This window comes from Micromys minutus (assembly GCF_963924665.1).
Source record: "Micromys minutus genome assembly, chromosome: 27".
Lineage (NCBI taxonomy): Eukaryota > Metazoa > Chordata > Mammalia > Rodentia > Muridae > Micromys > Micromys minutus.
In genome coordinates, this window is record NC_137962.1 from 23,165,468 (window position 1) to 23,192,329 (window position 26,862).

Sequence of the window (26,862 nt, forward strand, 5' to 3'; positions counted from 1 at the left end):
CCAATTAACTGTTGTCCTTATAAGAGTTGCCTTGGTCATGGTGTCTGTTCACAGCAGTAAAACCCTCACTAAGACATGGGACCAGCTCTGGGCTATCCTGAGAATATCCAGTAGGAAGAGACTGCAGGTGGGCAAGGATGATGTAGGCTGGGGAGACTGAACAGGGTTCCCTACCCCCACTCCAGTCAGGCCCAGCAGTGAGCCTGGACCATGCTGCAGGCTTTCTATGGCTCGTTATAATCACTGTAGTCCTTGGGCGACTCCAAGCCACTTGCTTAGTGTGTTCTGATTCCAGTTGAGAGGTTCATTTGTATTTGATGTCATATGGTTCTTTCTTATTATGCCGATCTGAACCTACACATTGCATTCCCTCTCCCTGAGGCCCTTCCTGTGGGGCCTCACATTGTTCTCAGCTCACCCTAGGAGCTCAAACACGCCTTGCTCTCAATAGCTTTCTGCTGTTCCCAAATGACTTGACTATTCCTCGATTACCTCAGCCTTTCTTCCGCAGTCCACCCACACTAGCTTTGTCCTAGCCAGGGGCCATGGCACACGCTTTGACCCCAGCACCCAGGAGTCAGAGGCAAGGCGGGAGGTCAGGAACAGCCTGGTTTACGTAATGAGTTCAAGATAATCTAGAGGCACATAGTGAGACCTTGTGTCAAAACCTCAAAAAACGAAGCCACTTCACTCTTAGACCTAAAGGAACACCCAGGAAGACACCGGCAACAGGAGCTAGTGAAGAACATTCCAATACTTTCACATTCCTAATTTGTACTTTAAACTTTTCTCCTAAAAATGTTTTGTTAGCTAAGCAGAGGCAGCACACACCTTTATTCCCAGGACTCAAGATGTAGAGGCAGGAAGTTCTCTGAGTTTGAGGCCAGCCTCGTCTACGGAGTGAGTTTGGGGGTAACCAGGGCTACAGGGAGAAACCCTATCTTGAAACAACAAACCAAACCAAGACTTTTAACTTCCATTTTCCTATTCAAGCCCTCTACTGACAGTTTTAAACGTCTGGATATTCAAAAGCGCAGCACTTTTAAGTGGCATTATTAATTAAGCCTACCGGCGGCAATGTCGTTTTTCCCAAAGCCAAAATGCTCAGCCTTGACTTACTGATCCCATACAACAGCATCACAAATGCAGTCGTTTTCAAAATCCTCAGAGTCTGGTAATACTGTCTTCCTATAGAAAAGCCTCCAGCATTTCCAAATGCTATTCACAGCTAAATCCCGGGATGGGAAGCTTCTCTGTTCAGGAAGGAGATAGCTTGTGTTCTATGATGCATACTGGTCTTCCTTTCTCCTACTAGATAAACATCCTCCCCAGGGCCTCTCACCTGCCACAGTGCTTGGCAGCAGCGTTTAAAAATACATGGTTAAAAAAAAAAAAAACAGCAAAGAACAAAGAAACGTTTCTTATAAACTCCGAATTTACAAGGACCTGACTTAAACGAATGATCTCATTTTCCAGGTCTGACGTCCACAACCACCAGACTGTCTCCAGTTTGAGGCCTCCAGTTCCTCTTAGCTCTTTCCTCCCAGCCACCTAGCACGGGCAGGGAGACCGTGTGACAAGCTGCTCTGACCAGTCTACTCTCTGGCCACTGCCTCTACCTCTGTTCAAAGCAGGAATCACGGTGTCCCTGACTTCCCTCCTCTCCAGTCTGTGTTCAAAGATGCACATTTTGCCATTTGACTGCGTTTCACAGACTGAGCGTGTGTGAACCTCAGTAGTGTCTGAAGACATCAGGCCTCTTAGCAACCTGGGAGCCACCCCGCTGAGAAGCCTGCAGGTCTCAGCCCACAGGACCTCCCTATTCTTTTAGGCTGCAATAGTCTTTCTGAATATTCTAGCTCGGGTGCCTCTGATCGACAGAATCAACTATTGCAGCAGCCCCGTTTCCTGTGAATGACGTCCAGACATCTTAAACCCACTGTTACCTTTAGTGCCACCTACAGACTAGGAAGGAGTGTCCGTGGAGGAAACTATTTCCCACAGGACCTCTGTTTATGTCACTTGCAAGGCTTGCCTCGAGTGGCATCTAGTAGGAAAACTGAACCCTACTCCATGCCCACAGTGATGTCTACAAAACTTGAAACACCACAGCAAAGATAAGAGGCTGTTTTGACTTTTGATTTGGAGGGGAACAGAGGCTGCCCTCGGTGACTGCCGTGGTTTCCGGTATGTCACGGGCCAGCATGTGTCTAGGGACAATGGGTTTAGAAATCCATGAAGGAATGGAGGACTCCCATCAGAATCAGAATGGTAGGAAACCTCATTTATTTAGGGCTGTCTTATGAGTACATTCCCGGGGGAACCCTACTAAACCCTGGGGACTTAGAGAGCGGTGTTAGCCGGTAACGTCTGGGGGAGAAACTGTCTCTTACAGAATTTGATTGACCACAGACTAATATTTTAGGAGGAAGTAGGCTAAGAAACTGTAACCCTGGCCCACTACAATGTTAGCAAAAATGAGAGCAGGTGCTTATCGCTCTGAATGGAAAGAGGCCCCGCTTGTGTGTGTGTGTGTGTGTGTGTGTGTGTGTGTGAGCTTCATGGTGGATAGCACAGGTCTGAGCCCCGCTTTGTAGGTGAGGGCTGTGCCTGGTGTGCGCCTGTCTGTCGTGGGGAGGGATGCATACTTACATGTCCGCGCAAGGAAGATCCTGGTGTCCAGTCCCTCCATCGCTGGGCGCCGAGAAGGAAAGAGGAAGGAAGGCAAGAGGAGAAAAAGGTGGTGATCTCCGCAGCGCCTCGCTCTCATTGCGGAGTCATCCTGGCCCTGTGGAGAGAATCAGCACTTCCTTCAGTGGCAGTGGGTGGTACGGCTCTGGGGCCACCGGGGGCAGCGGTGGGGCTTCTTTGGTGAAGTTCATAAGGTGCCACTTGGCTCTTCTCTGGACCACAGGATGAGCCTGGTGCCAGCTTCCCAGTTCATCTCAGTCAAGCCAAGGCTGGCCATGCCAACACAGATCAGAACCTGTTTTACACACGTGAGACGGAGACCTAAGCTAACTCAGTTCTCCAATCACCTACCTTCAGGCCAAGGCCGTTTTGTTTTCTAGGGGCCTGAACCATAGGCATCATTAAGGTCCCGCTGACCATTTGGGCTCTCCCACACTCCGGCCCTACTGAGAGGCCAGAGCCATCAGACTGCCAACAGCAGTTCCAGAGCCTGGCAGAGACCTCTGACACTGAAACCAGGGATACTGGCTCTCCAACTTCTCAGGGTGAGTCTGTGGGGTCTATCTATGATCATTACGAAGCAAGTGACTTCTGGGGTGAGCCGACTCCGGGTAAACCATCTAGGGTTCCTTTCTGTCGTTTATGGATGCCACCGTTTGGAGGCACGGAGGGGAAGGGTAAACTGGCGCACCATTTTGTCTACATCCTGTTTATTTCTTTTGCAACGCACAAGGTCAGTGCTTTAAATGGCTACGCTGTTTTTTCTTTCTTTCTCGTTTTGCTTGATTTTTGAGACAGGGTCTTACTACGTCGCCCTGGTTGGTCTGGGACAAACCATGTAGACTAAACTGGCTTCAAACGCAGAGATCCACATGCCTCTGCCTCCTGAATGCTGGGGTTAAGGCTGTGTCACTGGGCCTAGTCTCTTTCCTTTTGTGGTTGAGAACATTTTTGTTCCTCGGAGGACCGATTCCCAGCACCCACACTTCAGCTTCCAATCATCTATAACTCCCGTCCCATAGGGTCTAATAACGTCTCACTTCCATGGGTACCAGGCACACATGTGGCACACAGCCATACATGGGAAGGTCATATACATATAAAATAAATCCTTAAAATTTTAAAGGAACTATTTGTTTTTACTGTGTATAAACTCAAGTGAGCTTTGTCTTTCCATCACGTGCGTTCTCAGGACCAAACTCACATCTTCGGGTTTGGCAGCCAAGTGCTCTTACCCACCGAGCCATCTCTGCCACCCCCCCCCCCCCGAAGCTTACAGTTTTTATTGTACTGGCCCATGCTTGGTTCACACATGTTTCCAAGCAGTGTGGAGACCAAGGTAAGAGGACCATGAGTTCGAGGCTAGCCTGGCATATATGAGTTGCTGTCTCAAAACATCAACAAACCAAACCCTGATTGTCCCCACAGACAGAGTCTCATATGGTCCCCTGTGGAAGTCACTCAGTCGCCAAGCCTTGAATGCTGATCCTCCTGCCTCCATCGTCTGCCTCCCCTCTCCCTAGAGACAAGAGCCCAGATAGCTGATGTTGGTCTTAAACTTCTGATCCTCCCGTCTCCAAGCCTTGGGATTATAGTCTTGTACCAACTCACTCAGTTCAAAAATCTATCTCCCCTGAAGCCCCATGTACCAGCTTATTCTGCCCAGATAGCTATTCATCCTCGTCTCAATTTTGGTGGGGGTATGGATTCAAGACAGGGTTTTTCTTTGTATACCCCCACTCCCACCCCATGTCCTGGAATTTACTCTATGGGCCAGGCTGGCCTCAACTCTGCCTCTGGGACTGAGGGTGTGGGCCATTACCACCTGGCCAAATCTCTTATTTTGAAGTGACTGATTCTGATAAAGGAGGCTAAACAAAGGGGTGGGGGGGGACTTTTGCCTCATCCCATAAGGTAAGAAATATTGCAGCAGAGAAGTAAGCAAAGCACACCTGTCCTGACACTGACTAGGCACCGGCTGATGGCCACAGCCCTCCCCCCTTCTACTCCCTCCCTCCTCTCCCCTCTCCATCCCTTTCTTTCTTCTTTGTTTCTTTTTCCCTCTTTTAAGGTAATTGGTTAAATTAGTTCCTGGTTACACAGCCTTAAGGAATAGGAATTGGTCAGGGAGCAGCCCAGCCAGGGTGTTCTGTGCTTTTACACGAAGAACCGCGGTGCAGACAGATAATGGTTGTTATTGAATTAGCCGTGAACACGACGGCCCATGTGTAGACATCAGAAATCAGGACTGGCGTAGAGAGTGAGGAGGGCATTAAGCAATTAATTAAGAGCCGCCTGGAACCCTAACAGCCAGATGCACGGCAGGTAGGTTAGGAGGCAGCAAGCTAGAGCGGGAGTGAACCCAGAGTGTAACGCACACGCCAAGCGCACAGATACAGAAGAACAGACGTGGAGCTCGAAACGCTGTAGGGAGAGGAAAGGAGGCCATTGGTCAGTGGCTGGCCTCACGCTGCACACTCACTCCAAGAGTGATCCCTTGTCCCTTTAAACAGTTTCACGGGTAGCCCTGGCTGGCCTGGTATTCACTGTGTTGACTTGGAACTGCAATCTTTCCTTGGCCTCTTACGTGCAGGTATTACCTTGCCTGCCTTGATATGACGCTTATTAGTATCAAGGATGGAACCCAAGGTTTGCGCAGGCCAGGCAAGCATTCTACTACCGAGCTGTATCAGGGGCTGATTTCCTGCTTCGTATTTTGAGACAGATTCCACTTCGAACACACCCTCCTCTGGGTATATGAGTTTATGACCTGCTGCTACCACACCTGACTTCTTAACCTCACAGGTGGCCTGTCTTCCTCTCCCACTTCTCATCCAGAACGCTTCCTTTGTCCCAGGAAGGCACATGGGAGGGCAGTGCTGGTGAATGGAGCAGCAGGGAGCAGTCCCTGGCCTTGCTGGCACAAGAGGTCACGACAGTCTCACAAGACAGAACATGTGCCCCGTAAGCGGTAGAGTAGCATCAGATCTGTTGTGGTGATTACCTCATGAGATACAGCTTCAGTACCACCAGGTCTTACGGGGGAAAGGCTGAAGTTAAAGGTTTTATGAGAAATAATCTGATTTTTAAACATTGGCTAAACATTGGCTTCAAAACAAGCATTTAAAAAACACAAAGCAGCAAGCGCAGGTGAAAAACTAAACACTTAGAAGCTTTGCTGATACTGCTTTGTGTGTGTGTATATGTGCATGTGTGTGTGCGTGTGTCTATGTGCATGTGTGCATGCATGTGTGTATGTGCATGTGTCTATGTGCATGTGTATGCATATGTGTATATGCATGTGTGTATGTGCATGTATCTATGTGCATGTGTATATGCATGTGTGTATGTGCATGTGTGTGTATGTGCATGTGTTTGTGTGTGTGTGTGTGTATCTGTGTGTATGCATGTGTGTCTATGTGAGTGTGTGTCTGTGTTTCTGTATGTATGCATGTATACCTGTATGTATGTATATGTGCATGTGTTTGTGTGTGTGTCTGTGTGTGTTGTATGTGTCTGTATGTCCGTGTGTGTCTGTGTCTGCCTGTGTGTGTATGTGCATATCTGTGTGTGTCTGTGTATATATGTAAATATATGTGTGTATAAATAAAATAAATGTCTGTGTGTATGCATTTGTCTGTGTGTATGCACATGTGTGTATGTGCATATGTATGTCTGTGTGTCTGTCTGTCTATGTGTGTCTATGTGTGTGTGCATGTTTGTATGGGTATGTGTATGTGCATGTCTGTGTGTATGTCTGTATTTATGTGTGTATGTATGTATGCATGTGTGTATATGTATTATGTGTGTGTGTATTTGTGTCTGTGTATGTGTGTATGTATGTGTGTATGTATATATGTATATGCATGTGTGTGTGTACAAATAGTGGTCTGAACTATGCAGAATCAGATCAAACTGGAGCAGCAGATAGAAGAGAAGCAAGCAAGAGGCCTGTGAAGCTACCAAAGCCATTAAGAGAGGATTCTGAGATGGCCCTCCACTTACCATTGCTCTTCTTGCTAAAGCAAAACCCAATAATGGTTTCCTAGGTAACAGACAGAGTGGCACAGACTGACTGGAATCCCTCGTGCTTCTGCAGTACAGCATCAGTTTGACAGGTGAGTTTGAGCAGGATTTCTCAGGGTCCCCCCAGTGCAGGAATGGGTACTGACATGGGGTTACCTCCTAAATCGTGGCAAACTTTACACTTCTATCCAATATGCAGAGCCCTTAGTAAATGCTCATTTGACTTTGTAACGCACTGAAAGCATTTCTCCCAGGTACCTACCAAGTATACTTTACTATCTGTTAATCAATTTTATGTGTGGTGACTTTGGCGACTATAAATAATTGAGTGCTTGTAACACTAATATGGTGATCTGGTTATTGATCTTGTGGCTTTTAATTTTTGCAGCTGGGCAGAGCCTAGAGGTTTAGTTTCAAGTTGGTACTTGAAACTAAATATGTGGGTTTACTCATGTTAGTCTCTGAAGACGAACTTAAAATATTTTGCTTCCTGATGCTGGGGCAGAGAATCTTTTGAATTGAAGAAGTCTTGGCTATGGGGATAGAGAAAGAGCTCAGTGGTTAAGAGAACAGGAGTTTGATTCCCAGCATCCACATGCCAACCCACATCTGGCTGTAACTCCAATATCCAAAGATCTGACTCCCCTTTCTAGCCTCTGTGGCCATCACACAAACACGTGGCATATAAACAGACATATAGGTGAAACACTCATTAAATAAAATAAATGTAAATAAAAATGACACAAGAAGACTTCCTGGCTAGGTTGGGTAATGCATTAAGACCGTGTTTCAAAAACAAGGTTTATAACTTGAACAAGAAGGACAACAGAACGGTGTTAGGACAGTACCAATAACCCACACTTTCTATAGCTTTAGAGATCCAGGTTGACGTGACAACAATGTTCATTGTAACTACTATTCTGCCACCAGGGTGCCCCTGGCCTTCCCAAGCTTGAAGGACATATTATTAGCCAAAGATCAGAATTTACATTAGGATTCATGCTTTGCGCTAGCCCTGTGGTTCTCAATGTTCCTGTCACTGCAACCCTTTAATACAGTTACTCATGTTGTGGTGACCCCCAGCCGAAAAATTATTTCCATTGCTACTTCATAACTGTAATCTTGCTACTGCTATGAGTCACAATGTGTGTGTTTATAATATAAATAAATAAATAAATATATATATATATAAAATTTCTCTTCCTTTTGGGTAGATAGAAGTCTGTCAAAGGAGTCGAGACCCACAGGTTGAGAACCACAGTGTTGGAATAATTTCTTTTATAAATTGTCAGTCTGTGTGTTTTGTTATTTTTCTATTGCATCTAAGGATTAATAAACATTAGACAGATTAACCAGTTGGCCTGTTGTATACACTGAGAGTGATTCCCCCAACCCCCAACCCCAGCCTTTTTTCTGTCCAATCTCACATTTGAGATTAGAAATCTCCAATCATTTGTTTTTGAGAATAAGTTGAGGACCGGGCTGGAGAGATGGCTCAGAGGTTAAGAGCACTGACTGCTCTTCCAGAGGTCCTGAGTTCAATTCCCAGCAACCACATGGTGGCTCACAACCATGTATAATTAGATATGATGCCCTCTTCTGGCCTGCAGGAGCTGAGCTTACGGTCATTTATCTTCCGTGTGTGGATCTTCCCCCCTCTGCCCCCACCCTGGACAGCTGAGGTTCCTTTGGAGGTCCCTCCAGTGTTGCTGGCTCCCTGCATCAGGCTTAGCGTGTTGTCAGGGAGCCCTGTGTATATAATAAGAACAGTGGCCCACAGCAGAGAGCCTTCTGTCTACTCTGCCACAAGCCATCAACGGGAAGAACAAGGAAACATGGTAGGAATCTAATGGCTCTGACAGTGGCCCATAGACATGAAACTTGAAGTCTTTCTGTCCTTGGCAGCCAGGTATGCCTGAGAGATTGGGACCGGAACACTAACACGGGTTCTTACACCTCCAGAGCTGGTGCTGGGGTTCTACATAACGGGAATGGGGGTTCTAATTGGGCTGAATATGTGGAGAGGACCTACAGATGTGTCATAGGCTGGCTATTCTGGGGCCCTGCACATGAATCATTGAGGCTGAGCTTGTAGTGCCCCAGAGACACCCTGCAAACCGCTGAACACATACATGTACGACACGTGTGCTTTTCCTGAGGGGCCTCCCTGCCCGTTGGAGCACTAGGTACTGTATGCTGCAGCTGTCACGGATTTTAGGAAGTACTTGTAACATGAATGGTGAGTAAAGTTAGATGCTCAGAGAAGAAAGTGATAGATGATAAACTGATATCAGAGACTGCAGAAGCAAAGTTCAGTGGGTGGTGGGGTGGTGATGGGATGGTGGGGTGGTGGTGGGGTGGTGGTGGGTGGTAAGGTGCACAATTGGAAATCAGATGTGCAGAAATGGTGTGTGGGTCACAAAGGTGTCTTCATTTGCCCAAGCCCCACCACACGATGTAAGAGGCACAGAGCATCTAGGGCAGGGCTTCTCAACCTTCCCAATGCTGTGACCTCTAATAGTTTCTCATGTCGTGGTGACCCCCCCAACCATAAAATTGTTTTCATTGGCATTTCATGGCTGTAATTTTGCTGCTCTTATGCAGTCAGAATGCTGTGTACTTAATAAATAAATCTTAAGTAAAAAAAGGTAAGTTGAGGACCTTCTTTCAGATACATGTGAGGAGGGGCCAGGACTGGAAACCACTCATTTTGGGGCTGGGTCCCCAGCTCATGAATGCCACTGCTTCCTGGCAAAGTGTCAATCTTCTCCTTAGACACATGTGCCTGGTCATAAACATGCTCACAACCGAGATCATAGTGCTATATAAACCCATTTATCCAGAAAATGTATTTGGTATGCTATCTTGTTAAATTGATCTTACGGAACACTGGACAGACAGGATATTGGAAGATATGGAAAAACTATAAAGAAGGGATTTGAAAAAAAAAAAACCATGCAAACTTGGAAAAAAATAAATTGGATGTATTCCTTTTATTGTATGTGTATTTTACCTTGCACGTATGTCTGTGTACCACATGTGTGCCCGGCGCCTGAGAAGGTTTGAAGAGGGCACCAGACACTCTAGAATAGAAGTTGCTGGTGGTTGTGTAGAACGTGTGGGCACTTGGAATTGAACCCTGGTCCTCTGCAAGAGCAACAAATGCCCTTAACCACTGAGCCATCCCCCCATCCCCAGCAGATGTCTGAAGGGCGATTCCTGATTAAGTATTTCTTGAGCCTAGAGTGCTTTGAAGTTTCCGAGTTTTGGAGAACTAGCTTACGTGCGCATAATGAGATGTTAGAAGACAGGATTAGAGATTGGGTAAGAAATTCGTATGTGTAATATAGTCAAAGCCTAAAGGACATTTTATACAATATTTCTGATGATTTTGTACATGGAACAGATTCTGCAGTACTGTCTTGTCTACCGAGGCATCGTCTTAGTCTCCAAAGAAGTTCTCCAGTTTTAAGTTAATGACGCCTAATCTGCATCTACTTCCGGGAAAACAAAAAACAAACAAACAAACAAAAAAAGAAAGTAATTTTTAACAAAATCTTCCTGTAAGGCAACTTTCATGCTAAGCAGCGGTTACTATACACACAGGCACAGTAAAGTGAACAGTGACTATTTAAATATGCACACACACACCGTACTGACGATGAATGGAAAGAGAAACCAAGAATGGAAAAAAAAAATGAGACCAAAGAACCCGGTGTGGCAGTACATATTTAATACAGCGCTTGGGGGGTAGAGGCAGGAGGGTCAGAAAGACAAGGTCATTCATTTTCAGCAACATAGCAGGTTTGAGCTAGCCTGGGCTACCTAAGACCCTGTCTCCAAATAAATAAATAAAACACCCTTGTTGAGTCTAGTGGATGGAAGTCTATTTTCTTAGCTCTCTCTGCCTTGCCTCAGTATCTGACCATACTCTCACAGGGGCCGTGCTCTCACGGTAGCTACACTTCCCATAGTTCAGCCTCTACCACACTAGCAGAGGAGTCACTACCTCTGTGTGAATTCGGAGGATATCAGAAGAGGAAAGGCGGACGGCAAGAGAAACCGACTCACGGCCAACCTCACAGCCAACGATGGTGGTGATTTGAGTAGGAAACTTCCTTTTTTCTTTTTTAGATCCTCACTGGCTTTCTTGGGACCGAGCTCTAACTTTTGGAGCTATTTCTCAAGACGATCAGCAGGGGACTGAAACAGGCTTTCCCTTATAGGAACACGCTCTTCATTTAACAAGTTAAATATAGAACACGAATAAATAATTCACGGCACTCAAGCTGAATCCAATAACTTTAAACAGAATTTTCAAACAGGGCAAATGGCCAGCGTTGTTTCTGAACACAGCTCCATTTCCTGTCTTAACTTTTGCCACGTGGCCACCTTCCTTGTCCTCAATGAAAACCCTGGCCATACTGCACTGCTTCATCTTGTGTAAGGACTATTCTTTAAAAATAGTACACAGAACTCCCTTGCCAGGGAGAACTTCTTCTTGGCAGCTCATCTGAAAGTCTTCAGCAGAGAACTTTGTCCCAGGGTTCCCAGAAGAGCAGGAAATCTTAATATTCTGAGAAGTCTCATTGCTGAATCCAAGGAGTTTGCCCAAAAGAATTGGTTTTCTTTGCTCTGTAGAGGTTTGTGTGGGTAGGCATCCAGGGGTCATCTGTGGTTGACACTAGTTCTAATACGTGTAAAGAGACCCAGGCTCACCTACAAGACCCCAGGAGACACACCTATGTTGGCAGTAAGGGGTGGGGACTATAGGAAGGATTGTCACAGCCTACTGCAGGTAGCCCTGTCTGCAGGGACCAGTCCCTGCCTTGGAACTGAACCCAGGGTCTCACACCTGCCAGGCAAGTCCTCTAAGGCTGAGCTACACCCTCTGTCCCTCCCTCCTTTTATATCCGGTCTCCCTGTGCAGCTCAAGCTGACTTAGAATTTGGTTTGACTCCAAGGCCTGCACCACTAGGTCTGGCTCGCTGGGAAGTTTTAACACAACATGGCCACATGTTTCTACAAGAGGCAGGACAACAGCCCTGTGCACCAAGAGCACAGGGCTTATTCAAAGTCAGAGGCAGGGTTCCGACACAGGAAAGACATCGATCAGCAGGATCAAGACGGAAACAAGGAGGGGGAGACTGTGGTTGTCAGAACTGGGGCCAGCCTGGTACATCCTGAAATAAGCAGGTAAAGTGGTACCAAAGCAGACAAATACCAACAAAAACCAAACAGGGCCAGACTCTGGGAGACTCTCTGGCTGCCTAACGTGGTTGGTAGGGCTATAGTAACGTGTGCTCCTTAATCTGCAATTTATGTCCAAGGACAGAAATCCAACTTTCTAAGGAACAATGAATGAAGCTACTGTGGGCCAGGGGTGTGAGGTCTGTCTGTATCCTTAAGAAAAGTCAGAAATGCTTATACATAAAAGCCACCATTTTAATCTTTGGTTTTTCTGGGTCTGTCAATACTGCAGACTTTTCTAGCCATTGTATTGGTGATATGCCTGACACATGGGCTGGTGACAGTGGGGGTGGGAGACCAGGGGGACACAATGATGACAGAAGGGGGGGGGGTCCCCAGGCTAGAACTGGAAGCAGGGAGGCACATGAGTTCCACAGGTAGCTGCGGGGTGTAAAATATGGCTTCCTCGTCACTTTTCTCTGGGAATTGAGCCAATTGCTTAACCTTTCTGAGCTCTTATCTATAAAGCTGAGAAGAGGGTGACTTTACAAAGCTGCTGCACAAAGTCTAAATGAGGACTCGTGTAAAGGGTCACACCTTGACACATTAGCTCCTGACCGCGGACCCCTAGAGTAAGTGTGAGAGTAATACAATCAGTCAAACAGCTCTGGATAGTCTGTAAGCCAGGAGAGAAAACCCAGGACACAAGGGGGGGGGGCACCCAGTGTCAGGATGCCTCAGGTGTCAGAGTCGTCCCAAGGCATGAGAGCTACACGTACAGGTGGAGCCAGGGAGAGGTGTAAAGTGGAGGAGGGGAACGGATATCAGCTATAGCTAAACTGGTCCTCTTCCCACGGCACCCTCAAACACCCATCTCTCTGAGATTCAGTTTTCCCAGTTGGGGATGACGGCAGACATTCTCAAGGAATGGCTCTGAGGATTAAGTAAAACCCTATATGAAAAGTGTTCATATATTCTTGTGCCCACAGTTCTGGGCATATGTTGTCCTTGCAGAGGACCCTTGGGTCAGGGACCGCTGCAGGACTCGGTGACATCAGTGGTTAGTTATCCTGTGCTGCACAATCAAAATTGCACACTGTATTCATCTAGCCCCACTTCCTCCATGGAGCCTACACTGCGTGTTTTCAATGTGTAGGAGAGACTCCAGTGAGTCTTCCTGAAGGAAATTCTGAGTGAAAATGAGTTCAGTCCTAACAGACCCAGTTCCATAGAGCTAAGCAGCCCTCCACATTTAGTCACTTCATTGTTGTTCACTGAACAGCGCTGGCTCCTCTTGCCAGCTAAGTTAAATATTTCTCTCATTTCACCCCTGCAAATACTCTGTTTTTAGCAGTGTATTAAGGTTTATATCAAAGGAACGTGAAAGCAAAAAAAAAAAAAAAAAAAAACTTAAAAAATTAAGTTCTGGAAACACCCTGTTGTTCTTGCAGAGAACCCAATATCAATATTGTTGGGATTCTGTAAACCCCACCCCTCAGTTACCTAGCAACAGCCAGGTTTGCTCCGCCCCTGGCTGACACTATAAAAGGGGCTGCTTGCCCACTCCTCTCTCTCTAGTTCTCTTGTTCTTGCTCCCTTGCTCTTCCCCCTTGCCCCTCCTCTTCCCCTTACCCTCCCCCCTTCTTTCCACATGTTCATGGCCAGCCTCTACTCCTCTATTCCTCTCTTCTCTCTCTCCCTCTGCCTCTACTACCCTCTTAACTCCCCCATGACCTGGATAAACTCCATTCTGTACTATACCGTCATGTGGCTGCTCCCTCAGGGGGAAGGGATTCCCAACATGGGTCTCTCAGAGGCACCTCCCTTGCCCCCAGGCCTCGCCGCACCTCCATGAGCCATATCCAACCCCCCACCCACTCTCTTCATCCTTTTCCTAACATTGGTGCCGAAACCCGGGCCGTCATGCCGTCATTTTTTAACAACAAATGTGTGGTACCCATTCCTTGCAGCTCACAACTGCCTGTAACTCCAGCTCTAGGGAATCCAATACCTCTGGCCTCCTCGGATGGACACATGGATACACACACACACACACACACACACACACACACCACAACCCAAAAATATCTTTAAAAACAAAGAAAAACCCTAAGTTCTATTTGTAATCAACAAACCTCTCTACTGCAGGCCAGACAAGCAAATGAACTGGATCTAGGTAAAATGCAATGGCTCCTCTTCACTACAGTGCGGGGACTTTTCTCACGACGGTTAAATTGTGTTCTCCAGGGGTGAGCTAAGGAAGACAAGGAGGAGAGAGCATGCGTTTGTTAAGCTTCCTGCCGGGTGTTCTGTGCGGTGTCATGAGAGTCAGCTCGGGGAGACAGCATTAGTGTGAACTGGCAAAGAGAAAAGCAGGTGCTAGTTCTCACAGCATCCCCAGAACCTCATACAAACAAACACCCCCAAATTAAAACACCTATGCTCAGGCCCAGGGATGGTGCTGCAGTCCGAGGGATGTCACTTGATGAAGTTCCAAGCTCAGTCTAAGGTTCTAAGAGAACCTCTGCTTTGGGGCAAAGCTCAGACGGTGAATCTTAGCTAGTCCTGTAAGTTGAGAACGGCAGGCTTGGGCGTACTAAGGCACTGAGCTGTGGCTGTGTAACATGCCTGGGATAGATTAAGGGAAGGCTTGGGGGAGAAAGTCCTCCAAGGTCCCATAGCAGAGTTGCTGATGGCTAACGGTGGAATTCAGAAGTAAAAAGCAATCAGAGATTTTAGATTATGGCACCGAGAAGCTTTCAGGACATAGAAAAGAAGAATGAAAGCAGATAGCTCTGGGCTTTGGGGTTAGTGGGCTGCCCCTGGTGAGGTTCACCTCAGGCTGCACCTGTGAGGGGCACACTTCTCATGCCATCTCTGTGTCACAGAGATGCCCACCCTGCCACACACAGAGTAGCATGTGAGTTTACATCACTCTCCACATCGGGGGAAGGTAAGGGTTGGACGCGATTAGAGTACAGGCATCTCAGACTTAGGGTTTGGGTGTCTGCCTGTGAAGGGGGATTCTTCCAGAAACCAATGTAGACACAAAGGCCTGCATTGCTAGTACACAGAGAGAGTTTAGAACATTCCTTTCATCCTCAGCGTGCAGGGAGTTGGAAAAAGCACCACCTTAAAAGGGACCAGAGTTAAGGTTGGAAGCTTATTGCTGGAGACCAGAGCGGGAGGGAGGAACTCAGAATGGACAGAATTGGGGTGGGTCTGTATCTACTCTGAGACTGGGATGGATAATCCTTCACTTGTTCCCTTAAAACCAATTATTTGTGTGTGCAGGTGTGTGTGTGCATGCATGTGCATGAGAAAGCATGCATGCGCCACATATGTTCAGGTGCCCTCAGGGACCACAAAAGAGCACTTGACCCTTGAAGATGGAGCTGAAAGCCTCTTAGTTCTCGCCTCACAGGAGCAATAATTACTCAGGTAAAAAACATGGTAGGGTTGACAGCTTCAAGGATAACTTGAATTATTTTTTTTAAAGATTTATTTTGTGTATTAGAGTATGTGGTTGCTGTCTTCAAAGAGGGTATCAGATCCCACTACAGATGGTTGTGAGCCACCATGTGGTTGCTGGGATTTGAACTCAGGACCTCTGGAAGAGCAGTCAGTGCTCTTAACCACTGAGCCATCTCTCCAGCCCCCCTGTTTTTATATTTTAGATGGAAATTCCAACTCAGAACTACACAAACAAATACATCCCAAAACATTTTCTTAACAGTAAGAATATGTATGAATAAAATACTGTTCTTTTTCTCTGTAGAGCTGGTAAGGAGGGGGAGTGATGTTGGTCCAGGGATGTGCTGGATGGGCTATTGGAACTGACTTGAATCATACTTTAGCCTACAGCAATAGGAAGCTACACCCCCAGGAGTAGACAGCGATTCTGAGGCTAAGGTCCTGTTCCTCAATTGGTTCTTGATCTATCAATAAAGACACAAGGGACCAATTGCTGGGCAACAGGAAAGAAGCGGGACTTCTGGTCTCTGGAGGCAGGTGAAGGGACGCAGGAGAGGAAGAGGATTTTTTGACACACTTTGGAGTGGGAAAAGTCAATCATACATGTGAAATGGAGCGGAGCCGCCATAGGTTGTTTACCCAGAGAGGGAGATTAGAAGTACCCAGCTACTGAGCTAAGAAGGCAGGCTGAAATTGATCACTGTGTGTGTGTGTGTGTGTGTGTGTGTGTGTGTGTGTGTGTATTTCATCCATGGATCTGAGGGAGTCTGGGTGTGGGCTGGTAGTGCAGCCTGTTCCTGGAGCTTAAAGCAAGGTAGCAAAAGCTACATGAAACACCCAGGAGCTCACTAGATATCCCTGGAACATTTTGCTTTTAACCATCAAGGGTCTACTGAAGGGCTAGATGCAGTCGAAATGCCCAGCTGGAGAGGAGTAAAATATCAAGGGTCTGGCTCCAAATCCATGGTTAGGAATTGTTTGCCAAAATATAAAAGTGAGACAACAAGCAAGCATCACAAAGAAATGGCTTTGAAGATAAACCCACGGCACGTTGGATTTAATGCTCTTCACAGCGGAAGACAGCTGTGTAGCATTATGTGGTTTCTAAGGACCAGTAAGCCATTGAAAATCGAATAAACAGAACGGTGTTCAAGATCGCTGTTAAGAATTTTTAAATTGTGAAACACTTTGCGGGAGGTAATGAATTGTTTAAGCAAGGCCACAGGCTCTTCTCTAAACAGAGCACCTTTGGGCCAGGTGGGATATCCATGGCACAAGAAAGAGAGAGAGAGGGAGAGGGAGAGGGAGAGGGAGAGGGAGAGAGAGAGAGACTGCAGTCTGCCTTCCCTGTTTTCCAAGCCTGGCATGCTAGTGTGGAGCTGTATCTGTCCAGGTAAAGGGACTATTAGGAGTGGCACTATTAGGAGGTGTGGCCTTTTTGGAGTGGGCATGTCATTGTGGGTGTGGGCTTTAAGACCCTCATCCTAGCTGCCTGGAAGCCAATCTTCCACTAGCAGCTTTCTAATGAAGACATACAACTCTCAGCTCCTCCTGCACAATGCCATGCTCCCACTTTGAAGATAATGAACTGAACCTGTAAGTCAGCCCCATTTAAGTTTTGTCCTTAATAAGACTTGCCTTGGTCATGGTGTCTTTTCACAGCAGTAAAACCCTAACTAAGACAAATGAGTTCCACACGACTCACACAGACCAGGCCCCTCACAGGTCAGTGGCAGCACAGTTTCAGACGATCTACTAACAACAGCGCTGCTCATCTGCTTAGATGACTTCCTAGGGAGATTTCCAGACTCTGGGGTAGAAAACCAATCAGTGGGGAAAACAACAGAGACGCTGGAGGAACTGTAGGCAGGTGATGGAGTGGAAGCTGCCTCTCTGGGACTGAAGAGACCAAGCAAAGGGGTTGCTGTTGGGGACTGGGGTTGGTTCCCAGTGTGGGTGGCTCTCAATCACCTGCAAGTCTAGCTGCGGGGAATCTAATGCTCTCTTCAGGACTAAGTCAACAGTGGCCTGCCTAATTTACAGCAGAGATGAAAATGGAGTCTGGAAATGTATTTTTCAATAAAGGCATGAGGAAGGTGACATACAACACTCACGTGTCCGGGGCTGAGGAAGGTGCTCTATCACTAACCACACAGTTGTTCAAGGGCAGAACAAGTAATAGCTAAGGGTGAACCTCTGAATTCCTTTTCGTGACCATCCCAACCCCCTCTGCCCTCTGCCTGTCCCGGTGTCTTCACAGAGAAGACACAGCAGAGCCTTATACCCCACTGGGATGGCAAGAGCATCCTCCATTTCCTCTGCCAAGCTCCATCTCCACTCTTGGTTGCACCTTTCCCTTTCAGAAGCACACTCAGATTTCAACTCCCAACAAGCCACTTAGTCCTAAAGCAACCTAGGAAATGGCTCCGATCTCAGCTACTCAGGATGCTGAGGCAGGAGGACTGCTGTCTTGAGTAATGTTTTCCCCTCCATGCCGGATTCATTATCATGCTCACATGTCTCCTTAGCAGTGGGAAAATAAATACACGAAATACGCTAATGTAAAGGCGTGTGGCAGGAGGCTGAAATTTGTGAGTTCAAAGCCAGCCAGCCTGAGCTACAGTATGAGTCTCAGCTTCTCTCCCTCTCCCTCACCCTCTCTCTCTCTCTCTCTCTCTCTCTCTCTCTCTCTCTCTCACACACACACACACACACACACACACACACACACACGTGGGGCTGGAGAGGCTCAGTGGTTCAGAGCACCTGCTGTTCTTTCAACAGGCAAAACCTTGCTGCACACAGAGGAAAAACAATAACATTTAGGGGAAATTTTTTATCTGTTTTGATTTCACAGACTAAAGGTTAGGAATGTCTGCAAAACCTCCACCTCAGATTATGCAAATGCCACAGGTCTCTGAATCTGTCTGTCTGTCTGTCCATCCGTCCATCCATCCATTCAGTGCAGAGCCAGGAAGTCTGTCCTTGTGAGGATAGTGACTGAACCTCACTCACTGGGTGGCTCACTCAACTTGGTTTCTTACACAACCCAGGAATGACCATCTGTCCAGGGCGGTAACACCCACAGGTATGTACCCTCCCACAGCCATCGGTCAAGAAAACGCCCCCACAGACTTCCCTCTGGGCCAGTCTGCAGGAGGTACGTTTTCAACTGAGGTCCCCTCTTCCCAGGTGATCCCAGCCAGTGTCAAGGTGAAGAAAAGCAAACAACAGTCCTGCTAGGTAGCTTGGCTTGTCTGCCAACCCTAAGTCCTCCAGCCTCAGTCTCCAGACTGTTAGTATAACAGGTATGTGTCAGCTAAAATACCGTTTCTCTTATAAAAAGGTGATGTCCATGGATTGTAATTTGTTTTTTAGAGGGAAGGGGGGGGGTGGGGGCAGAAAAATCCTAGAAATCAGCTTTTCTCCAGTTTTTAAATGAACTTTTGCTCTGCTCTTGACATTCAGAGTTCTGTGTGGGGCAGAACATCTGCCGGACTCACCTTGAGGGACTAGTACAACGAACGCCTGGGCTGCTAGCAGCTGCCTGCAAGAGCGGATGGTTCAGTTTCCAGGAAGTGGCTGTGCTGCTGGAAATCTGATGTGGTGGGGGTATTTGCATCACGAAATCCACACATGTTAAAAAATACCCTCCTCCTGCTGCTGGCTGTTCACCAGAACTCTGCTGCAGTGAACCTGTATCCTCACACTAGGTGGGAGGCACTCAGGCGGCTCCTCCCACCACTCGGGGCCCACACAGAGGCTAATGCGGGCTCCACGCACGACGTATGAATGTATTCTGAAAATATCCTCGCGCTGCTGTCGAACCATGGATGGTCCATTTCCCTCAGGAAAATGTCTGCTCTGCCTCAGCAGGAACCGGGACTGCCTAGCGATGACGTATCTGCCATCGGCGCAGCACTGAGTGGGTGCAGGGTCCTTTCATCCTCCTAGGAGCCACTGCCGGAGATTCCATGGTCATCATACCCAGGGAAGGAAAAGCTATGAGAATATCAAATCATGAACGCAAGCCAACAGAGAGCCGAGACCACCTCCTTGCCTGGGCAAGAATGTCTAACGTAATAACTAACATAATAGACGTTGGGGGCTCGTGAATGTAACCTCAGCGCTAAGGAGGCTGGGGTGGAAAGGTAAAATGTTCAAGGTCATCTTCTATGCACCAAGTTTGAGGCTAGCCTGGGCTACAGAAGAGTCTGTCTTCAGAGCGGGAGGGGGAGCTGAGAACTTGGTCTTGGGCCTCCTGCGCCTGTTACTCTTTCTCTTCCTTCGGTTTCCTACCCTCCCCCACCCCTCTCCTTTCCTTCTCCCAGCCTCTCCAGTTCCCTTCCTAACTCCCACATGTGAACGGCCCTCCCCACTCTGACAGACTGTAGGTCTGAACTATGAACCCTACAAACCCTCCCTCCTCCCTGTCCTCATAGCAACAGAGAAACAGACAGACTGACAGACACAAAGGGTTCCCTAAGCTTTCGTCACTTCAACTGGTCTTTTCCAAGTAAAACATAAAATTAAATTAAAAGAAAAAAAACACAGTTGAAAATACCAACTCCCTGGAAACACTGATGTCTAGAAAGATGCATTTCTATGTATGTGTGTGTGTGTGTATGTGCATGTATGTGCACACACACACACACTCGTGCACATGAGATTACTTCACGAGGCAGTCACAGAGGGGCTTTCATTTCTGTTGTACTTTCCAAGTGCAAAATTATAGATGATTCTTCGCTTTTCAGAATTAACTTCACGGCTACTTCCGGGTTCTTTATGTCATGTGATGCCCTCTTCTGTCCCCAGTGTGAAGAGAGGTGGTTCTCAGACATGACGCTGTTCAGTTCACTGTAGTTTGGGGGTGTTTTCACCACTGTATGGTCTTTGCTCCTTTAGCTATTAAACCCTCTAACTGTGGCCACGTAAGCCTGCTGCTGTCAGCTGGCATCTTCGGTGGCAGCACCCCATCTTCTAAAGTAGGAATTTAGGGACTCCCCCCCGCTCCTAAACATTCACGCTGAGACCAGTGCGGGTACTACAGATTCTAGGCAGCATGAGGCCCATGGTCATGTGGACCATTAAGAAACGGATCTTTTATAGAGCCTTCTCCATCCCAGCTGGCCTTCATTCTATCTTGAGCTCATGAAAGTAACCCTGTCAGCATTACTCCCTGCCCAGAGCCTCCTAGGACATCAGTTAGGCACAGTGCCATAATTCCCGCCTGTCTTCCCTCCAGCTCTGTTCTATGTCTCATTCCTGAAGCAGAAGGCTGTACGTGCATTCACCGTCCCTAAGGTTAGGTGTGATGGTACCAGGAGTGCGGTGTGTGAACAGGGGCGAGCCTTAGTTCACACATCCATCCTCCTGCCTCGTGAGGACACAAAGAATGGATGACTCTTTTAGGACGATGTCCTTATGCAGCAAGGTGGGTCCAGCCTATCACTGGATGAGAGGGAAGGGTGGGTGGGGAAAAGTCTAGGAAGGAGGGAGGAAGAGGAGAAGAGAGAACAATCAAGATGGCAGCCGCCAATCATCTTTTATTTTTGCCACAACAGATCCTCAACTTACAAAAGGAAAATCATCCAGGTGAAGGCATAGTGAACTGAGATTCAGTCAAGGAAGAATGCGCCTAGCACAGTGGCCTCCAACATCCTATACCGGCCTACCTAGTACTTATTAGCACCTACCTAGCTCACAAGAGCGCCACACACCAGCCAACACCTACCTAACATACTAGGGTACGGCATGGTGTGTACATCCGTTCCTTACACTCACCAAAGCCACCCGTAGAAAGATACAGCTGTCTCTTGCTTTCCTCATCACCAAATAAGAACCTGGTGTTCTATCACTAACCTGGGAAGAGGATTGAGTATTAGCTTCTGCCAAATTTGTGTCAACCTCACGTCAGCAGAAAACTAAACGAATGAATGAATGAATGAGTGAGTGAGTGAGTGAATGAAAGGAATTGCATTAATTAGACCCCACACCCATCGTGGGGACCATTTGTAAGTCCTTCGGTACATCTGTTATCCAGGTAGGCCCTGCCTGCCTACCCATGCCTGTGGCTAGTGAGCCCTCCTTAGCATTTCCTCCCAAGACCCTAGATGACTGTGGTGGTTAGGTACCCCAAATCATGTTTTACCCCAGTATCCCCTTTGGCATCTGAACATGTCTCCAGCTGTTCGAGCTACCCCAAAGGGACAGCCACCTCCCCTTCTTTCTTACCCAGCCACCATTTTCCTGCTTGCTGATCTCATGGGAGCGTGTTTGATTCTTGCTTAGGGAACAGAACGATCTGTTTTTCCTCCCATGTTCCTTGCTCTCAAGCTTCTGTGAACAGATTCGCGAGTTTCCCAACACCAGGCGGCTGCTCTCCAACTTAATTCTGACACAGGGGTGGTGTGTCAGGGCTACTTGTCAATCACGAGGAGAGGGGTCTCAGACTGCCCACAGCTTCTGTCCAACATGGCTATAAATCCGAGGCTCCCACAACTTGCTACTTGGGCTCCATAATTTCCTAGAGGGCTCAGAAAAAGGATTTGCTTCCAGCTGCTTATTTTGTATTTGTGCATCCACGTGTGCGAGCGTATTGATGTGAGTTGCAAGTGTCACGGTGCACGTGTGGAGGTCAGAGGACAACCTCAGTCTGTCTCAAGCACCGAACTCTGATTGTCAGAAAGACTCTTTACCTGCTGAGTCATCTCACCAGCCCTTGGTTGTCAGCTTACTACAAAGGATCTTTTAGATTTTTAATCGCATGTATACGTGTGTGGATATGTGCACACAGAAAGAGGTGTCAGATCTCCTGTGAGCTGCCATGCGGGTGCTGGGAATTGAACTCAGGACCTCTGGAAGAGCAGCCAGTGCTCTTAACCGCTGAGCCGTCTCTCCAGCCCCTGCTACAAAGGAAAGGCAGATAGAAGAGAGGCACATAGCAAGCTATGGGGGTGGGGCATGGGCCTTCCATCTTTTTTTCTGGACAGCTGCCCTCAGTAGCCTTTACGTGTTTAGTAACGGTGCTGGTTAGTTTTCTGTCATCTGGGCACAGCTAGAATCATCAGAGACTATGTTTTCCTCAATCAGGAAAATGTCTCCATCCCACCGGCCTGCACATTCTGCCTTGACTCCCCTTGGTGATGGACCGAGAGCTGGGGTGTGTAGGTCAAATAGGCCCGTTCCTTTCCAGGTTTCTTCTTTTGGTTGTGGTTTTTATCGCCTAGAAAGCCCAGTGGCCAGATATCAGGATGTATTGACAGTGAGAGATTTTTATGGAGGCTTCATCATGCAAACATGATTATTGAGTCAGTCCCTGCTCCTCCCACTCAGAGGATGGGGTAGAGCTAGCTGCAGTCTTTCTGGTGACCAGCCCCACCAGGGAGCCACCAAGGGTTGCCCCACGAGAACAGAGGCACTCCCATCGCCTAGAAAATCTGTGTCAGGACCCACAACCAAAGGAGCATTCAGCACCTCAAATGCTCAGCGAGATACAGGGACTTAGGAACAGTACACTGGGGACAAGAAAGAAAGATGAACACATGTTTCCTGTCCACCCAACATCACACTTTACTTCCTCATATGGTTTCCTTTTAGCTGATCCTAAATCCAGTTACTTTAAAATTTTTTTATCTTTATTATTTTAAAGCGGTGTGTGTGTGAGTGTGTGTGTGTGTGTGTGTGTGTGTGAGTGTGTGTGTGTGTGTGTATTCGAGTGAGTGCATCCATGTGACTATTGCGTGAGAGCACAGGTGCCTACGGAGACTGGATCCACCTCATGTGGGTGCGGGACACTGAACTCAGGTTCTCTGAAAGTGCTCTTAACCACTGAGCCATCCTTCCAGCCCCAAGTCACTCTTAAGTGAAGGATCAATTAGTTAATATTGAAAGAAATGCTGAGGCTCTACACCAATAATGGGAGGAACAGGCAAGTACATCTCTAAATTCCAGAATGGGAGGCTTCATATTCGAAGGAGCTGATTCTAATTCCTCAGCACAGCGGGCGAGTGTTGCTCACAACGAGCCTTACACATTTTAGAAAAAAAACAAAACAAAACAAAACAAAACAAAAAAAACCAAAAGGCACCAAACAGAAACAAAGGATGAGGTGTTTGACGAAGAGTACACTGTTTTTTTTTTTCTCCTGGTTTGTTTGTTTTGTTTTGTTTTTGCAGAGCTTAATAATATATGCCAGGGAAGTTCTCTATCAATCATCCACATCCTAGCACTAATCATCCTAATTTATATGCGTTGACGGAGCACAGTGAACCCCACAAATATGACAAAATTATTGTAGAAATTTCTGTGATGTGACTTTAAAAAAATCATAATAGTTGAGGTGATAACGTAATAACATTTATGATAAGCCGTGGCTCCTCTGGAGAAAGCCTCGAATAAATGTAACACACGGATATGAAAATACAGTGCAAATGGATACTGGTTTCCCAACTTGAGTAGACACGAGAGCCCAGGAGAAAACTTGTTTGTATTTATTGTTTGCATCCGGATAGAATGATAGTGCTTTGTGTCTAAGATAATATGATATTAAAAATATTCTGTCTATATTTCCTGCATGAAACTCCTACCATATCTTTACCACAATATTTTACTTAGCCAGAAATTCAGTTTTCTACCATACAATTCAATTTACATACATGAAAAGCCAAAAGGACAGAATGACAGATTGGAGGATGATTAGAAAAAAAGAATATCAGAGAGCTTTTAAGAACAGAATGGACATTAAAATTGCACGTGTGTGTGTCTCTCTGTGTGTGTGTCTCTGTGTGTGTATCTGTGTATGTGTGTGTCTGTGTATGTGTCTATGTGTGTGTGTTTCTATGTGTGTGTGTCTCTGTGTGTGTCTGTGTATGTGTGTCTATGTGTGTGTCTGTGTGTGTTTCTATGTGTGTGTGTTTCTATGTGTGTGTGTCTATGTGTGTGTGTCTGTGTGTGTGTGTCTGTGTATGTCTATGTGTGTGTGTCTATGTGTGTGTGTGTCCCTGTGTGTGTGTCTGTGTGTCTGTGTGAGTATGTAGGTATGAGAGACTGAGCTAGGTTGTCAGGCTTGGTGGCCAAGTCCCTTTACCACTGAGCCATCTCATTACTCCAGGTTTGCCCATTCTTCAAAGTTCCCACGTTTATCTTCTTCCTAGTAGGCCTTCCCAGGGCTAGTTCCAGTTTCTACTGTCCTCCAAAGTACCTGAAGAGGTGCTCCTTGGCCCTCATTTTATAAGTCCTTCTGTGGCTCCCTCTCCTGTGTTGGATGCTCCCCGACAGGTAGGCCTGGAGAACTGGGGCAGAACATTGAGCTCACTTGGTTAAACCCAGAAATCTGGCTACCGGCATGGGGAGTTTGTCCTATGATCCGAATCATGGCTGACTGCTAGATCTGTAGATTTCTAGTGGCAACAGATGGCACCCGCATATGTGGGTATCCTGAGAAGGCATTTTGCTCTTCTTTTTACAGAAGACGTGCCAAGTTGGCCTTGGTCTTTGTGGCCAAGAGGACCATCAGAACAGGGAGAACCTTCCCATACCGGGAGCCTGCAATGTGCTGGACTTACCGAACACTACCCATCTACCTGACTAGCCTAGCTTGGTAGGACAGCCGGTATCCAGATTTGGATCTAAACAACATCGTTCACTGTTCTACAACCCAGCAGTGCCTCACCAAGACTGGCTTGAAAAATATTCAATCATCTCCCATGCCATCTTAGGAAAATCAGACGGGCGGGGTAGGTGGGGCTAGTATCTGCCTCTAAGGCAGAGGTTCTCAATGTGTGGGCCATGACCTCTTGGGGTCGAATGACCCTTTCACAGAGGTTGCCTATGGGACATCCTGCATACCAGATAAATATATCTGCAATCCATGACAGTGGCGAGGTTACAATTATGAAGTAGCCTCAAAATAACTTTATGGCTGCGGGTGGGGTGGTGTCACCACAAGACAAGGAGCTGTGTTAAAGGGTCACACCACCAGGAACTATTATTGTTCTAAAGTGGGACACTTATGCCCCTCCCTGGAGTATCAGACCATTGAGACAATGGTTCCCAAGAAATTGGAACTTCCTGTGGAATCTCATGCTGGGAGAGGGGAAAGACTGGGAGCCCTGGTGCCAGCCAGGGTGGGATTCATCTCTCAGGAAGGGAGTCCACACAGTCTGGCAGTTTGTCAGATCACGTGGCAGAGGGGACTGAAGCTAAGACAATGAAGGGCCAGATAGGAGCAAGGGCCCACCTTGACCAGGACTGCCCAGTTTAGCATACCAGCCCTTCTCAATGTGAACCTAAACCCTCCATCAGTAGCCTGAAGCTGGACTTGGAATGAGGAGAGCGGAGTGGTACTGCTTCATTTTCCCCATGTAGCCACACTGAATAAATCTCTGTTCTCTGCTTTCACAGTTACTGTTCTCTGTGATTGGACTATGAAGAATGGACAGGCTGACCTAGCCTGTTAGAACTGGCTCCAAACGATGCTGTCCAGTCAGCCAGGTGTGCGTCACCAGGACTGGGTCAAAAATAGTAAACCAGCTTCCGTTCTGTCTTAGGAAAATCAGAGTGGAAGGGCAGGTGATAACGCTCAAAGGTGGTGGGCTCTTAAATGAATCGATGCTAATGGGCGGGAGTGTACCATAGCTAAGTAGATAGGTCTTCAGCAATAGGAAGTTGCTGGTCTAGCTCTTGAAGGTGTCTGGGGGTGGGGAGGAAGGGATTTGTGCTATTTGTGCAGAGTAAGCCAGGTCTTGTGAGAGGGGATTTTCACATAAAGAGCAAGACTCGTGTCTTGGGGTTTCACTGCTGTGAACAGACACCAAACCAAGGCAACTCTTATAAGAACAACATTCCATTGGGGCTGGCTTACAGGTTCAGAGGTTCAGTCCATTATCAAGACAGGAGCATGGCAGCGTCCAGGCAGGCCTGTTACAGGAGTAGCTGAGAGTTCTACATCTTCATCTGAAGGCTATTAGATGAATACTGGTTTCCAGGCAGCTAGGGTCTCATAGCCCATGTCCACGGAGACACACCTACTCCAACAAGGCTACACCTACTCTAATAAGGCCACACCTACTCCAAGGCCACACCTATTCCAACAAGGCCACACCTATTCCAACAAGGCCAGACCTACTCCAGCAAGGCCACACCCACTCCAACAAGGTCACACCCACTCCAACAAGGCCACACCCACTCCAACAAGGCCACACCTCCAAACAGTGCAACTCCCTGGGCCAAGCATATACAAACCACCACAACTAGTCTCTGGACTCGTGTTACCATAGAACCCCTCACTCTCTCAGCTGCCCCTATGGATGCTTGAGTGCCTGTACTGGCTGGTGTGTGTCAACTTGACACAGGCTGGAGTTATCACAGAGAAAGGAGCCTCAGTTGTGGAAATCCATGAGCCTCCATGATATCCAGCTGTAAGGTATTTTCTCAACTAGTGATCAAGGGGGGAGGGCCCAGCCCAATGTGGGTGGAGCC

At 47.3% G+C, this 26,862-nt stretch overlaps 1 protein-coding gene across 2 annotated transcripts in view; it reads right to left on the bottom strand.

Annotated features, from left to right (window-relative positions):
• Window positions 1-26,862, bottom strand: part of PCED1B (PC-esterase domain containing 1B) — a 121,823-nt gene that overhangs the window by 19,056 nt on the left and 75,905 nt on the right. For both annotated transcript variants that reach the window (XM_080939002.1, XM_080939001.1), the window contains exon 3: window positions 2,653-2,788. The gene's annotated coding sequence lies outside the window, so the exon portion shown is untranslated. The remainder of the gene's footprint in view (window positions 1-2,652; window positions 2,789-26,862) is intronic.